Consider the following 17,012-nt stretch of genomic DNA (forward strand, 5'->3'; position numbering starts at 1 on the left):
CAAGGGGAGACCCCAGGTCTCCGTGGTTATTTCAGTCTAAGCCACGCAGGCCGGTGAGGTGGAGGCAGCCGCTGGGACACCGTGGGAGGTTCATCCGGGACCTCGTCTCTCAGACTCACAGTGGTGTCTGGAGCCAGTGGGGGGGTTCTGAGGCCAGAGACTCATCCAGACGTGAGTCTTCTCCCTGACGTCAAGAGAGAGGACCCCTGTCATTCTTGGAGCCACTGAGGGAGGCACAACCCCCATTTTACAGAGGTGGAGCCCGAGGCCCAGGGGCTCCGGGAGGTCCTGGTACTGCCTCCTCCCATCCCTACCCGCGTTCCCATGCTGGAGCAGATGACTCCCGAGTTCCCCAGGAGTTGGCAGCGACCTTGGTTCTAGCCTCTGAAGGGCACTCAAGAAGGACGAATTCAGACCCCAGAGAAAGATGTGCGGAGCATTTCAATCTTCCCTGCCGAGCCTGCCTGGGGCGCTGCCAGGAGCCCAGAGGAAGCTCTGGGGGCTTTTATTACGTTAATGATCTGTATTGTGGCATTTCCAAAAATGGTTCCCACCTCCTCCATGCTGGAAGAGACAGGAGGAGACAGGCCATCACCGCCCCCCAGACACAGCCAGCTTTGCCCTTTTGCAGGTGCCCCCCCCAACCTAGGATTCCCTGCCTTCAGACCAAAAGCTTAAAAATGAGAATATCGAAGTTCAGAGAGGGCGGTGACTTGCCCAAGGCCACACAGCAAGTCACTGGCAAAGCTGGGGTCCGTGTTCAGGTCCATAGGGCTCCAGAGTCCGGAGAATTCCAAATCTTGCTCTGTTCCCTGCCAGAGACACTGTGACTGCTTTGCTCTGTTTTCCTCCTCGTGACAGACCTGAGTGGAGGCACTTTGTGGGTGGTGCCTGAGCTGTGGGAAGAACAGGGAGCTGAGCGCTCAGAGTCGGGGTCCCTGTGCGTCCTGGATTCATGGTGCCTGCCCGTCTCATCCCCGTCCCTTTCTGGGCCCTGTTCGTCTGGAGATGTGGTGGGGAGTCAAGCCAGCGGGTGTGAGGAGGGGACCTGCTTCCTGGCGCACGGTACGGCGGGTCTCCGTAGCCAGGGGTCCTGCTCCTCTGCCCTCCATGTCCTGGGGGCTTTGAGAGCTGTTTGCAGAATTAGGTTTGCCCGTGATCCAGATGGGGCTGTGCATCCGGGAGGCCCTGGGCACTCTGGCCCCAGGAGGGCAAGGGTCCTTAGGGTTTCTACATGGCTGGGGATTGTGGACTCCAGGGCCGGCTGTGTCGGTTCCCCCTGCTGTGACCGTGCACCTCAACCCACCCTCAGTTCAAGGACGCGTGTCATTTATGGGCCAGTCTTACTGATCCCCGGACATTTGCTGATGGTCTTCACTGTGACGGGTGCCAGGTCAAGGGTTAGATGTGAAGCTTGGATAACACAGGAGTCCTGTCCTTCAGAAAGGGAGGGAGCAGTCCTATTGTGTGCCCCATGGCTTTACTTGGATATGTGTGTGTGAGTGCACCCGCACGCGTGCTAGGCGGTGGACAGAATGTGCTGTGCTCTGATGGGAGTCAGAGGGGCACAGAATGTACCTCCTTCTATAACTGATCTCCTCGTGCTCTGGAAAACGGGTGGCAGGAAAAATGTGTTTTGAAAAAATGTGCGGATTTAACAGAACCCGTTCTTTCCAGATTTAAAACAGGCTCTTCCGGATAAAATGTTCAGTTAAAGTTCAGACTCTAGACAGGCTTGGTGCGAATTCCAAAAGGCTCTCTTCCTCTGAGCAGGTGTGGCGCTGTACAAGGAGAGTGGAGGGTGGGCACGATTTCAGCTGGTACCTGTCCCCTCAGCCAGGCCTTCTTGGACAGTGAGCAACTTGCACGGCTGTCCACGGCGAATCTGTCAAACTGCCATCAAAACTGTCTCAGAAGGTATCCCTTGCCCTTTATCCCTCCTCTTTCCAACGTGGCTTTAAGGGGGCTGGTGCAGCTCATGTGTCTGTGGGGTTGCGGGAGGGACCTCTGGCCCTTATTTTAGACTTCAGACCCTCAGTGGATAGGGCTGCTGGAATATCCACAATGGACTCGATTCCGGATCCAAGGCTCCGTGAGTCTGTAGGCCATGCTCCCATCTGTAATATCTGGCCTTTCCCGGTCTCCCGCAGGAGGCGGTGGGTGGATCTTAGTGAAAGCTGTTGCCGGCCCCTGAGCCCCCGCTGTCCCTGTCAGCGGACCAGAGCTTCAGAGCCAGCGGCCTTGAGGCCTCAGTGTTGTTTGTAGTGGGTGTGAGCAGCCCCCCTGCCTTCCCAGCCCCCCAGTCTGGGCGCTGGCTCCCCTCTGCCCTGGCGGCCTGTTGCTCTGGGCCGCACAGCGGTCCCCCGACTCATGAGCCTCGGCTTTCCTCGGCCATAATGGGAACCGGCCCCCTCCCCATCCCCCTGCTCCGGCTCTGGTGACTCAGCAGCCTCCCTCTGGCCCTCCTGGGCCCCGGGGGTTTAGGGTTTTCCCTCCTGTCAACCGCCCCATCCTCTGTGGTCAGTCCTTGCTCTGGCAGCTTGGATGTGACAACAGGGGAAGGCCGTGGGGGTGGTGGCCGCTGGTCCTCTCTCCATGTGGTCTGTCTGCCCTCTCTCTCCCGTCCCCCAGGGGCTGAGTTTGGGGGTCAGTCTTGGACTCCCGCGCTTGAGGGGACAGGAGCTTCCTGGCCGGCCACTCACCCTGGAGACAACCAAGGGAATCCACTTCCGTAGGGAAAGGTGCTTTGATGCCTTCTGTCTGCGCTCACCCAGGCGACTTGATGGGGACATGCGGCTGCCCGGGGAGAGTCCTTAATCAGGCCTGGAGCTCTTCCACTGGGGCCACGCTTCCACTAGGGGCCAGCAGCCCTCCCGCCTGCCCCTGAAGTCTTGATGTCCTTCCCCGCGCCCGCTCGGCCTCCTGCTCTGAGAAGCGGCTTGCCTCGCTCCCAGCGTGCACATCTGATAAAACGGGGGGCGTCAGTGTCGCCATCTGCACGGGAGGTAGGGGGTGGGGACGGACTCCTGACTTGAGAATTTCCCCCAGACACAAAGCCTATTTCAAAGGCCATGGGCACCTGCAAGGTGACCTGTGCCCACTAGGGGGCCACACGGGGGTTTCTGGATCCCTGGGCCTCCTCCAGCCAGACCCCCCGCCCAGACCCTCCCCTCCGTGAGGGGGGCCAGCGGGGCAAGCCTGCAGGCCTGGGCCTTCCGGGGGTGTGTGGGGGTGGGGGGGTGGCCCCCTCTCTCTGTCTTCCTCTCCCAGTCCCGACCCCTCTGGAAGCCGCTGGAGAGGTAGGTGTCCGAGGGCTGGGCTGTGGCAGTCCGGGTCTCTCTGACCTCCCCGAGGAGGCAAGAGTCAGATGCGGGCAGATCTGGGTTCAAGTTCCCGTGTTTCTGCGTCCTCACTGCAGGGTCATGTCCTAAATGTTGGAAAAAGCGTAGTGCCACTCCCACCCCGAAGTAATTCCAAATAGAAGCAGTTCTACGTCAGTCAGACCCGTCCGCTAGTAAAACTGAGGCTGGGGTCGGGGGAGGCAAACAAAACCGGTACTGAAGTCCGAGCGTTAGATTTGCTGTTTCTCAAGTGGAACTATTTCCCTTGTAGGCGGGCTGATCTCCTGGGCAGCTCAGCCCACGTCCGTCGGCCCAGCTGTGTGACCTCGGGCAAATCTCTTACTTAGGCTCTCTGGTGCTGGGCGCGCATCTACACAGCAGCCTTAGGACGCGTTCCTCCAGGGACCTTGAAGGGCCACGGGAGGTGACAGAAGCATTCTGCTTCGAACTCGGGGCACAGTCGTTGCTCAATAAACAGGTCCTCTGGGCTGTCGGGGGCCTCGTCATGGCTGGTCAGCAGCAGATGGGGGAAAAGCCAGGGGGTTCACATTTCTTGAGCACCTACTAAGTGCTGTGTTGGGGCATTTCACTCACTGGAGTTTAAGGCAATGGTTTCATTTCTTTAAGACGGGGGACAGCATAGCTATAGATTCAGAATTCCAGGCTTCCGGATTCCTGTTGCATGGCCTCGGGCATGTTCCTGAGACCACTTCTGCCTACCCTCTGAGGACCATGGACAAAGAAAGGGGATTTCCCCTTGGTCCCTCCAGGTCAGTGCAAAGGTCCTGAGGCCTTCGAATTGAGATCAACTAGGGTCCTGGACCCCTGCAACGGACCTCCCACCTTCAAAAGTCACTGGGCCAGAAAGGCCACTGATGTCCAGTTTCCGACGGGCTCCCCCAAATTCCAGCAACCAAGCCCTGAGCAGGAGATCGCCGTTGCCCTGGTTCTTCACCCGCTTTGTCTTGTGGTGTGCCACTCTTCCACTAAAGAGGAGGAATTTCTTTACCACCCCCTGACTCTGGGTTTGGCCCTGTGACTTGGGCTTAGAGGGCAAGTGAAAGTGATGGTGGCCATTTCTGAGTCCGGACCTTCAGAGACTGACTCCGTGTGTGTGTCCCCGTCTGCCATTGTCAGGAAGAGTCAGCGGGGACAGCCCCACTGGTCCCAGGAGGGGGTGGAGGGCACGTGGGGAAGAGCCGAGGTCAGCCTAGCTCGCCAACACCAGCCAGCCGCAGAGCCCTGAGCTGGGCGGCCGGATCCACCCCAGACAGGCGAGCAGGTCGAGCGGAGAGCAGGATGCCAGCCGCAACCCTGCCGACCCGCCCCCCGCCTCCCCTGCTCCCCACACACACACGAGCGGGCCCAGGGGAGATCGGCAGAGCTCTCCAGCCAGCTCATTCTAGATCAAACAGCCCCAGTGAGCTGCTTTTCCTGAACTAAATAAACACGTGTTGTTGTGGGCACTGACATTCCGGGGCTCCTCGTTAGACAGGACTATCCTGGCCCCAGGGAACCAAGGCACACCCCCATCTTCCGCCCCACGCTGGGGGAGGGACTGAAAATAAGGATGCATTACTCACCTCCCTAGGCTCAAAGCAGGCTCCTGCCTGGGCTTCTCTCTGGCTGGGGCACTGGGCGGGGGTCCACCCTCCAGCCTGCAAGCACAAGGCCAGGGTCCCCTCCCCAGCAGGCATTCCCGGGCTGTTGGCCCTTGGCTTCGGCCCTTAGCTGCCAAGCAGGGACAAAACCCTCCTTGAGGGGCCAGCGAGCTATTATCTTAATGAGTCTTAATGAGTCTCCACATCCTCCCCGACTCTGCTGGTGAGGAAACTGAGTCAGCGGTGGTTAAGTGTCCTGCCCAAGGGCACAAGCGATGGGTCTGGGATCCCAACACGTGAGGAGCCTGACACGGAGCCTGTGTTCACGGTCACCGGGTCCTGCCGCGTCCTGAGGCTGAGGGCGTCTGAAAGTGGCTCTTCATGGTTCCTCTTCTGTTTGCCTCCCCCTTGGGTCCTGCCCTCGGGTAGCTGGTGTTCCAGGGGAGGAGACAGAATAGCCCAGATATGAAACAACTGAGGAACTACACAGGGGCCATTTCAGTCGGCGCCACGCGAAGACTCTGTTGGTGATGGGACGTACACAGTCACGGGAGAGGCCACCTTTGGATGGATGGTCAGCGGTGGAGGAGAGGCTCTCTGAGGTGGGGACAAATGGAGAGCTTGTGAGGCAGGAGGAACAGCCGTGCAAAGGTCCTGAGGCAGGAATCGGTTGGGCATGGTTGAGAACCGAAGGAAGACCAGTGTGCCTAGAATTTAGAGGGCAAGGGAGGAGTATTATGAGGTATTATTTGTTGGTATTATTTTGACATGAATTTTAAACAATATTGGAAAGTCCAAAGTGTTTAACACAGTGTTCCCCGGCCCCCCCAACACTGCCCAGGCAGGGGCTGACATCTTGCCACAGCTGCCTTGCTTGGCAAGAGCCTCAGCCCTTCCTCGGCAGCCCTTGCTGAGGCCTCCGTGCCTCCACCCCAAACTCAGGCAGCCAAAAAGCAGCCTAGACCCTTGGGCCCCTTAATTAAATGAAGGATCTTGAGAGGAGACCATCCTGGTTTGTCCGGTGGGCCCTAATTTCAATGACAAGTGTCCTCATACGAGACCCATAGAGGAGCCCCCAGGAAAGTCGCAGGCACAGAAGCTGGAAGAGGCAGGGAAGGACCCTCCCCAGGAGCCTCCGGGAGGCGGTGACGCCCTGGCACCCCCTGATCTCGGACTTCCGGCTTCCCGAACTGGGAGAGCCCATCTTTGTCGTTTGAAGTGGCCTGGTTTGTAGTGATGGGTTGTGGCAGCCCTAGGGAATCAGACCAGCTCTCTGTCATCTGTACCCAGATCAGGGCCTGAAACGCTGCAGAAACGCCGCAGAGCAGGAAGCTTTTTCTGGAAAGGGCCAGAGGGCAAACACTGAAGGCTCCATGGGCCATTTGCCTCTGTCGCCACTGCCCAACTCTGCCCACGGAGCATGAAGGCAGCCATAGACGATACTGAATCCACAGGGCCGTGTTCCAATAAAACTTTATTTATGGATGCTGAAATTTGAATTTCATAGAATTTTCTGGTGTCACAAAATATTATTTTGACTGTTTTCCCCAACTATTTAAAAATGTAAAAAGTACCTTCTTAGCAGGTGGGTCGACCAGGTGGTGGGTTGGATTTGGCCCGGGGGGGCCACCGTTGGCTGCTTCCTGTACACTTGCTCGCTGAGTGTTTGCTGACCGACTGAAGATACCTCCGGGGTGCTGGCTGGAGGCTCCCGTCAGATGGTAGCCCAGGGACTGTGATGAACCTGCATGCACACTCCTCGAGGAGTTAAACCTCCCCGAGGCTTAAAATAGATTTGGATTCTGGAGGCCGGGGGCAAACTGGGATGACCATCCGGGTACAGCTCTGAGGATAGTGGAGCTGAACCTCCAACCCAGGGATGGGCAAGTCTGGTCAGGGGCTGCCAAGATTAGGTCGGGGAGTAAATGAGCAAAGAAGGTCTGATGTAAGACAGCTGGGAGTGGCAGGGAGTGTGGCAAAGTGGAGAGACCATCTACTGGCTTGCGGCGATTACTCAGCTTCATCTAATTCTGCTGGCTGGGAATGCAGGCCCAGTGCTGGCAGAGTTCTAGAATGTTCCTGAGAAGGTGGAGAATCCAATTGTTTGTGTGAAATCTCCCGGTTTCAAAAACTTGGCTCAAGAGAAAAAAGAAAATCTTGGCTCAAATTAGAAAAAGAAGTCATGCCAGGAATTTTCCACATGTCCAATGGATATGTATCCGTCTTACGATGGTTCAGGGGGCCCTGACATACAGCACACAGCTCTGAGATGGCCAGTCTGTGTGTCCGTGGCCTCGCAGTTTTCTGAGGGAGGGGTCCCTGGGCCCCATTCACTGGGTGAAGGTTGAAGAGCTCAGAGGGTGTCTCTCCAGTCAGAGTAGGCCAGAGACTGAAGTCCCGGTTCCTGGAGTGACCAGGTCACATGTGACTCTCCTCAGTTGATGGTGAGGTGGCCAGGCACACCCCTGGAAGCTACTGTCACTCCCGTTCACTAAGTTTGTTAAAGAAACTTCGGGAAAGTAGATGTCCCTCTGCGCCTGCGTCTTCCGGGCCCGGGGAAGCACTGGGTAGGAGCCTGGCGGGGGAGCCAGCCCTTCCGCACCCCCCTCATGCCTGTGCCGTCTCATTTCACAATCCCATCAGACTCGGCACCTGCTCTGGTGGAGAAGGATTTGCTCTTAATGAGTCTGCCCAGAATTGCCTTGTTTTCTTGGCATTGACAAACTATATCCCTTAATAAAAGTTTCATGACTCCATTTAGTGAGGGAGACATGTAATCCCAGCCCCTCCTGCCCTGATCTCGGAGATTATCTCCGCGTGTTGGTCCCCGGAACATCCCTGTGTTTAACACCAATCCTGTCTTCAGGGCATCTGTGGGCAGAGGGAGCCACCCACGCCCGCCTCTGCCCTAATCACTTGTCGCAGAGTGTCTGCACACCTACCAGTAACATGCCCCTCCCAGCAAGGGATTGGGTCTCTTTGCCCTCCCTCGAGGTCCGAGGTCCGGGCTGAGGTGCTTTGACCAATGGAATGCACAGAAGGGACTCCTGTGAGTGCCTTGGACAGACGGAGCTCCAGAAGTCTGGCAACTTTCACCGCAGGGGAAGGGCTCCCGAGGAGGAGAGCTAAGATAGCCCAAACAGCACAGGGACATCTGCCGGATGGGCCAGTGAGGTCATCGTTGACCCCCCCACCCCCACCCCTCAGCCCCGGTCAAGCCATCAGAAAACTGCAGGCCACGAATGACAGCAGGAGAGAGGCGCAGGGCTGCCCAGATTCCAACCCATAGCATCATGAGAAGTAATTGCTGCTTTATGCTGCTGAGTTTTACAGGTTTGTTAAGTGGCACTAGATCACAGCTGTACCACCTCTCAGTCTCAGCCGTGATGTTTGGGTGGGGGCTAAGCCGCACACAGCTCCAGGGGTGCATCCTGACTGGCTTAAGCCAATCGGAACGTCGCATTCTCCCCGTCCATGATGAGGCATCCGGAATCATGGGCTGGGGATTCCTAGAGAGAGAAAACCTCCCCACTGTCCGAGAAAGAGCTGGCATGATGTGAAAATGTAAGGTCAGGAATCAAGGCGTCCGTTCTGGGGACTTCTGTATGGAGCCAAGGGCAGAAGGATGAAGCTAATGCCAAAGAAGAGAAACCAGAGGCTGAAGAGGACCCAAGTCCTTGACATCTTTGAGCTGCTTGATCAAGCCACACCTGAAGCAAGACCTCCCCCTGGGCTTTTCAATTGCATGAGCCAATGAGTGACTACTAATAACCTAACTGTCAAACAACAGAAGATTATTCTTGTAGTGGTGGGATGTCCACACAGTGAGCCACTCTGCAGCCATTAGAGTGCAGTTGGGGCCATCAGATCTGAACAGAAGTCTTCATGGTGCCATTTATCTCCTGTGTGACCCCAGGCTAGTCATGTAACCTTCTGAGCCTCCATTTCTTCCTCTGTGAAATTGGCACAGTAATAATGCCCACCCGGAGGATGTTTGTGCTAATTAAGTGAACCATGTGAAGAGCTCAATATAGTGTCTGGAACATTCCTAAATATTTAACTAATGGCTATTACTATTAACAACATCTAAAGGGTGCCTGGGTGGCTCAGTGGGTTAAGCCGCTGCCTTCGGCTCAGGTCATGATCTCAGGGTCCTGGGATCGAGTCCCACATCGGGCTCTCTGCTCAGCAGGAGCCTGCTTCCTCCTCTCTCTCTCTCTGCCTGCCTCTCTGCCTACTCGTGATCTCTCTTTGTCAAATAAATAAATAAAATCTTTAAAAAAAAAATAAAAAAAAATTAAAAAAAACAACATCTAAGGACATTGAACAGTGATTGTGATAGGATTTCAAATGTAAAAAGCCTGATACAAAACTGAGTGTGCAGTGTTACTAAGATTTTATAAAATGTACATAAAATTTTGCATGAAAACACCAAATTATCCACCAAAACGAGTACCCAATCATTGTGAAATTATAGGCAACCCGAACACTTTTTTGTATTCTCTGAAGTTTTTGCAACATGCTACCTTTATAATCAGAAGAAAAGCTATTATAAGGGAAGGAGGGGGCACGTGGGTGCCTCAGTCCACTAAGCGCCTGCCTTCGGCTCAAGTCATGATCATGGGGTCCTGGGATGGAGCCCCCTGTCGAGCTCTCTGTGCAGCAGGGAGTCTGTTTTCCTTCTCCCTCTGCCCCTCCCTCGAGCGAATGTTTTCTTTCAAATAAATAATAAAATGTTAGGAAAAGGAAGGGATGAGGAGAAGGAAGAAAACAAGAAAGGAAAGCATGGAGAAAGCAAGGAAGACGGCTCTCACGTGGTGAGACGATTCTGGGAAGAGAAAGTACGCCTTCTGTGGGGGAGTGCTGGAGGTTGAGCTGGTGGTCCACAGCCTCCCAGCTGGTCCCTAACGGATCCCCGCTTTCCGTTCACATCTCTGAGGAGTCCTCTCTCACACTGGCTGGTACTGACCTTTGTAACACCTTGAATGTTATGGACATTACCCCGTGTGTCATCCGAAGCTAGACTATAAAGGACATTGCAGCTTTGCCTCATTTTCTCCGAGATCTCTGGCTCTGAAGAAGCCAGCTGCCATCTTGAGAATGAGCTCAAGCCACACTGTAGACAGGCCAGCATGGCAGGGGGGTCTGCGCTCTCTGCCAACAGCCGGCATGAACTTTGGGGGCAGCCATCTTGGAAATCAAGCCTCCAGGGACTGTAGTCCCGTCTGACATCTTGACGGTGGCCCTGGGAGAGAACCTGAGCCAGAACCCCCCTGACAAGCCAATCCTAAATTCCTGACTCAGAGATACTGAGAGCTAATAAAAGCTTCTTGCTGTTTTAAGTGACTGTGTTTGGGGTCATTTGTTACACAGCAATGGCTGACTGGTACACCAAGACAGAGGAGCCCATGCCTATTAAACCCTAGCATTGTTCCAGGATCCCATGAATATTCTTATGGTGAACCCCTCAACAGACTCTCAGGTAGAGTCAATAGGGCTTGAAGCATTTTCTGTATTACTCAGGCAATTCTCACAAGAAGTCTGCGGCAGAGGCTACTACTATTCTCACTTTACAGGCAAAGAAACCAAGACATGGAAAGACTGAACGGCCAAGGGGACATAGTGACTGGTAGGAGAGCTGGGGTTCAAACCCACACGGCCTGGCTCCAGAGGGGCCACGCTGCTGCCCGTGACGCCACGTCATGAGGAGACACCAGGGTCAACAGAGCAGCCGATGTCCTTGTGAGTCCCCTTTCTTTCTTCCCTCTTGTCCACCGCAAAGGAATGTTTCTATGAAGGCGTGTTCTACGAGCATCTCTGGGACAAATGTTGGCCATTTCTGCTCTCCACTTTCTTTTCCAGTTCTGTTGATTCTGGAGACGCTTTGAGAGTTCTAGTGAGGAGAAGTCTCCATGTGACCTCTTCCCATCTTCCTGGTGACCTAGACCTGCTGCCTGGATGCCTGGGGCCACCCGTGATTCCATCTGTGTCCTTCCTCTTTGAGGACATGCCTCTCACAGGTCATCAGGGACAGGGCTGGGGCTGGAAATGGGAAGGGACACGAACACCAATGTCCCCAGAATCGGATCGGTTCGCTTTTGCTCCCAAAATGCTATGTGACAAATGAGCCCCCCCAAAGTCAGAGCCTTGAAGCAATACTTGCTTATTCGTGTGGACCTGTGGGTGGGTTGGTTGACTGATCGAGCCTGCACCCAGCGAGGGAGCTTTGCTGGTCTTTGTTGGGCTCAGTCACCTATCCAGAAGTCAGCTGGGGGGCTGTCAGTCAAGGTCCTCCTCCTGGGGCTAGCTAGCCTAGCTCAGGTGTATTCTTATCCTGGCAATGACAGAGGGCATCTGGAAACATGCAAGGTACCTTGAGGGCTAGCCTGGCACCGGCCCAACAATATTTCTATCTTATACTATTGGCAAACCAAGTCACATGGCCAAATCCAAAGCCAAGAGCCAGGGCAATGCACCCACAGTGGAAGGCTACTCCAAAGTTATATGGCAAAAGGTATGACACAGAAATACGTAGAATATGGTACAGAAATAAGTATCAGAGCCAGAACAACAGCCCAGGCAGAAAGCACAGTAGCTTCCAAACTCCACTATATTTCTCCCAAACCACCAAGAAGGCAGGCTCCGCCTTCTCCCAGGGTCCAGGCCCCCTTGCTGTGCAGCCAGATGACAGGTATACACAGGAGGGGCCACACTAAGCCACAAACACCTGGTCTACTTCCTCCTCCCATTGATTATGACCCCTTGAGACCAGTAATATCCACATTCCTGAGCGTGAAGACTTACTACAACCCCTTTGATCTATAGCCCCAAGTCACCCACTTCTCGTGCCATCCTTGGTTCACTGCTCATGCTGGAGGGTGCTGGCCAGGGCTAGATTTTCTCTCAATAATACCCTTAACCCAGGAGGGGGTTCCGTTCTTCCTTCCATGCTTCACTGACTCCACGATTTCTTTTCTTTTTCTAAAGATTTTATTTATTTATTTGACAGAGAGAGATCACAAGTAGGCAGAGAGGCAGGCAGAGAGAGAGAGGAGGAAGCAGGCCGATGTGGGGCTTGATCCCAGGACCCTGGGATCATGACCTGAGCCAAAGGCGGAGGCTTAACCCACTGAGCCACCCAGGCGCCCTGACTCCACAATTTCAATGAAACCCTCTTCTAATAGAACAGATTGCTTTTTCGGTCCAAAACTTCCAACACACAGAATGGAGTTGACCTCTCAGAGGGCTCCTGAGGAGGCCCCTTCCAGGTCAAGGCATCCTGGGCCACGGGAGTTGGGAGTCACGGGCCTGGGGTTGAACCTTAGCTCTGCCATTGACCTTGGGGAGGTCACTCCTCTTCTAGCCTCAGTTTTCTTATCTATAAAATGCGGATATAAGGGCACCATCAGGGTCATGTGTGTAAAGCTCTGGGGATTCTGTGTGGCATTGAGCGGTTGTCCTTTTACTTTTACTTGGGAGACTGAACCAATGCATGGAAGGTTAGACAGGTGTGTGTGTTAACAGATTAACGCTGGTTAACAGATTGTGTGGTAAAGATAAAAGGCTCCAAAAGACGTGTCCTGGTTATAAAGCTGAGGAAGATAAGGCAGCACTCGGCAACACAGGCGAAGTCCACTCTTTTCCAGCAAGTTCTCTGCCCCTCACCTTCCATGGGAGCGTGGGATTCGGGCATCCCTCGCACAGTCCTGGACTTCAGCTTGCTGGAAACCCACAGTGTCCCCTGCGTGGTGGGGAAAGCTCTGGTGCCCAGGTTCAGGGGTCCCCAAGTTCTCAGCCTGGGAACTTCCCCCTTGCCCCCCCCCCAACAGTCTCCCTTTTGACAGAATCGCCTATCACAACCACAGCTGTCATGTCCTCAGAAAGCTTTCTGGTCAACCCCTCGGAGTTCTGCCCAGTTCTGTGCCTCAGTTTCCCTGACTGTCAGAGAGGAGCAGACCCGTGCCTGCCTCATCGTGTGGCTTGTGGGGATAATGAATGCATAGACGGGAGCCTGCTTAGCTCCTGGCGCAGAATCAATATTTTCCATTGTTGTATTCATCGCGTATATTATTACCGCTAAAAACAAGACCTTTCCACAGACGACGTCTCCGTGATCCTTTGTTATGAGACGTGGAGCGACCCTGAGGAGGACTTCCCACAGCTGCCGAGGCTGAATGCGAGGCTCGTGTTTTTCTCTCATGGAAAAGACAAGTGCCCACGTTAGCTGGCCTCTTCTGGGGTGACACGTGACTGTCAGCTATTTGTCCCCCAAAAGACAATGCACCTAATCTGCTCCTTCAAGAAGAAGGTGACTTTTAAACAATGCACGAGACTCATTGTTTTTTGAGAGGAACTCAGGTGTTGGGAAGAACATTCTGGACGCAATGTTTGGAAACCCTTCCATTTTTATGAACTTTTGTTGCCGAAAAGCAATGAAAGTATGTTTCCTTCAAAAACTCTCCAAGTGGGCGTGCTTTAAGGACTTGAAAACAGAAAATTTCCACCAATTCCAAAATCTTTCAAAAGAAAACTTTGAGGGGGATTTGAATTCGTTTGCTAAAAACACGCAAATACCAGTCGGCTGATTTGTCTGCAAGACTAAGTGATGGACATCAAGGAACATGTGCTTAGCCATTTTCATCGAAAATGATTCCCTGGGGTGCCTGGGTGGCTCAGTGGGTTCAAGCCTCTGCCTTCGGCTCAGGTCATGATCCCAGAGTCCTGGGATGGAGCCCCGCATCGGGCTCTCTGCTGGGCAGGGAGCCTGCTTCCTCCTTTCTCTCTCTCTCTGTCTCTCTGCCTTTCTGCCTACTTGTGATCTCTGTCAAATAAATAAATATTTTTTTAAAAAGGCATTAAAAAAAAAAAAGAAAATGATTCTCTATTTTGTGAATGGGACTCGAATGTGAGTATCGATACCCAGGAAGTGTAGCCCCCAAGCCACTTCTTCCATTTGGATTGATCAATCTTTGTGTAAATCAAAATTTCAACATCGCTTTCAGCTTTAAGAGCTGCTCAAATCATGTATGGAAAGAACCTTACATAAAACCAGACCTTGACCCACCACCACGCCGTGTTAACCCATGCTTTTCCAAAATCAACAAACGAAACACACCCAGTTTCATCGTAAGCGGTAAAAAAAACCCATTAAGAATGTCCAAGTGAGGGACGCCTGGGTGGCTCAGTTGGTTAAGCAGCTGCCTTCGGCTCAGGTCATGATCCCAGCGTTCTGGGATCGAGTCCCACATCGGGCTCCTTGCTCGGCAGGGAGCCTGCTTCTCCCTCTGCCTCTAGCCTGCCACTCTGTCTGCCTGTGCTTGCGCTCTGTATCTCTCTCTCTAACAAATAAATAAAATCTTAAAAAAAAAAAAAAAAGAATGTCCAAGTGAAAACCGAAAGGTCTGTTGCGCTGTTATCAAATAAAACAGGAACATTTAAAAGTAGTGTTTATCTAGTCCTTATGCCCCTTAAATTTTTCTGGTTTTTGTGTATATGCTACATACTGTTCATGATATATTTGTGCATCACTGTGGAATTTATAAATATCGATACTCAGCTCCAGACTTCTGCTCTTAATCATTTATGGAGTCCCAGGTCCCCCCACCCCCCGGCCCCCCTCCCGCTCCGCCCAGATCTCTCCCGGACAGTGTTAGCTTCTTGGTGGTGGGTGGGGAGCTGGGGGGCTTCTGCCCCAGTCCCGGAAAGCAAGGTCCGCTGTGGCCCCTAGGGGGCAGCAGAGGGAAGCAAAGAAGCGCTTCCCAAGGTCTGCTCGGAGAAAACAGCCCAAGAAGGGGCTGGTCCGGGGGACACCGGAAAACATCTTTTTTCTCCCCAATTCTCCTGGCATCTCTCTCAAGACTGGAGTAAAACAGACCGTCTTCAGACCTCAGAGACTGAGGAAAATCCCACTGAGCGCCGAGAACAAGGAGCGGGGTCAGGGAGTGAGGACAGAGGGTTCCCTTTGGGTCGTGGGTCTGACCCTTGATTCGCCCCAAGATGCCGGGAAGACAAGCCCTGGATTATTCCGACCCCTGCCCTGGCTCCTTCCTGAGCCTCAGTTTCTCCGTAAGGGTCCCATAAGGGTTCAATGATCTCTGTCTGGCCGAAGTGCCTGGCACGCAGTTGGTGCCAAATAAAGTTCACAGACTCTGACTCGAGGGTCCTCAGAGCAGCCTTCAGTGTGTGGCGTGAGCCTGGCGTACCTTCAAGACACTCATCTCCCATCCACCACTCGTCATCCCTGCCGGCCCCCTGGGCCACCTTCTGGAAACACTCCCAGGCCAGCTCCTCCTGCTCCCCAGCCCTCACTGGCTCCCCAGGCTCAGCACATGCTGGCCTTCCCATCCCCCACCCCTATTCCCAGATGAGAAAATCGGCTGAGAGGTGGGTGTAGCCCAGATGTGGCACAGCCTGGATGAAAATTCAGACGTACCACCCTTAACCTAACACGCGAGGCTCTCCAGCTCCAAGTCCCCCCGCTTAGCGAGGCCCTGGCCTCTCTCTCCCGGACCTCTTTCATTCACTCCGCTGCGTGGACTACCCTGGACAATTATCAGGTTGATCCGCGGCGCCCTTGTTTGTCATTGCCTCTCAAGAACACGAGCCCCCTGGAGTCACGGACCGGGCTTGTCCTGTTCGCGGCGTGCCTGGCCCAGAGCAGGGACCCGATAAATCCTTCTTCAACAGTTGTCGGAAGAGCCAAGACAGTTTCAAAGGACAGGCTGATCGAATGAAGTTGCCTCCTTTCTCTTCGGCAGAACCCAGCCCCTGGGACTTCTTTGATTGCACGGAGCTCTAGGGTCCCTTCCTCTCCTGGGAGCACTCGCCCCAAGCACAAACAGCCTCTAAATCCAGCAGCACTGGGATTGGGGGGGGGGGGTTGCTTTCAAAGAAAGCCTGAAATGGCATCTTTACCAGGTGAGAGTGAATGTTTTAAAAAACCTCCAATAATTGCTAATCAATTAATCCTTGTTATAATTAGGAGGGCCCAGAGGATGGGGATGCTCTGGTTTCCCAAGCTCCGTTTTGAAGGGTTAGGATACAGGAAGGGACTGGGCTCATCTGTAGGAGCAAGTATAGGGGAGGGAGCTAGACGGGGCCGGCCAGGGGGCAGCAGGGAAACGGGAGGTCTTGGCCTATGGCGGTGGCTCAAGAGAGGGGAACAGGGGCTTGGGCCCACATTTCGGGGCCTCTAAACAAATTCCACCCGCACTCGACTCTCCTCAACCAGAGCAGGGTAAGGCCCCTCCGAGCCCTCTTCCTCACCTAACCCTGACCTTGGGCTCCGTCCTTGGCCAGCTTAGTCTCATTTTAGCCAGAATCCCACTGGGTGCGTTCAGCGAGAATCCTTCACCCTTGAAACCCACTCAGGGTCCTCATCCCCACCCTGGACATCTCCCCCGGAGCTGCAAGTGAGAGTCCTGCCAACGCCGTTCAGCGGGACTCCGTCCAGCCATGTTCTCTCTCTCTCTCTCTTTTTTGAGATTTTACTTATTTGACAGACAGAGATCACAAGTAGGCAGGGAGGCAGGCAGAGAGAGGGGAGGAGGCAGGATCCCTGCTGAGCAGAGAGCCCGATGCGGGGCTCGATCCCAGGACCCTGAGATCATGACCTGAGCCAAAGGCAGAGGCTTAACCCACTGAGCCACCCAGGCGCCCCACGATGTCTTCTCTTAATGGTGTCCCACCATCGCCCCCTGCCCTGCCCCTCCGCTCCAGCTCCCCTCTTCCTTGTTGTGTTCGGAGTGGAGCACCATCTCCCCCCTCGGAGCAACTCCCCATGGCTGTTTTCCTTACCCCTGGCCACCCCCGAGGGGATTTCAGCTGCTAGTGACGATTTGAAAACACCCATCCTCTCCAAGGGGCAGCCTAAGGAGTTAGTCTTCGTTTCAAACTTCCCCACGGCTCGAGTCCGAGGCCTGGTGTGGAATCAGTGATCTTCCCTGTGTGGCCCTGGATCGACTTCTCCCAAGGCCATCTGTCTCAGCCCATGGCAACTCTGTCCTTGGAGAAGCTCCAGCGAAATGCCCCAGGGTTGTCTTCACGCCCTCTGTTCCATCCTGGAGCGGCT

This window comes from Mustela erminea, chromosome 20, assembly GCF_009829155.1.
Source record: "Mustela erminea isolate mMusErm1 chromosome 20, mMusErm1.Pri, whole genome shotgun sequence".
In the NCBI taxonomy this organism is placed as follows: Eukaryota; Metazoa; Chordata; class Mammalia; order Carnivora; family Mustelidae; genus Mustela; species Mustela erminea.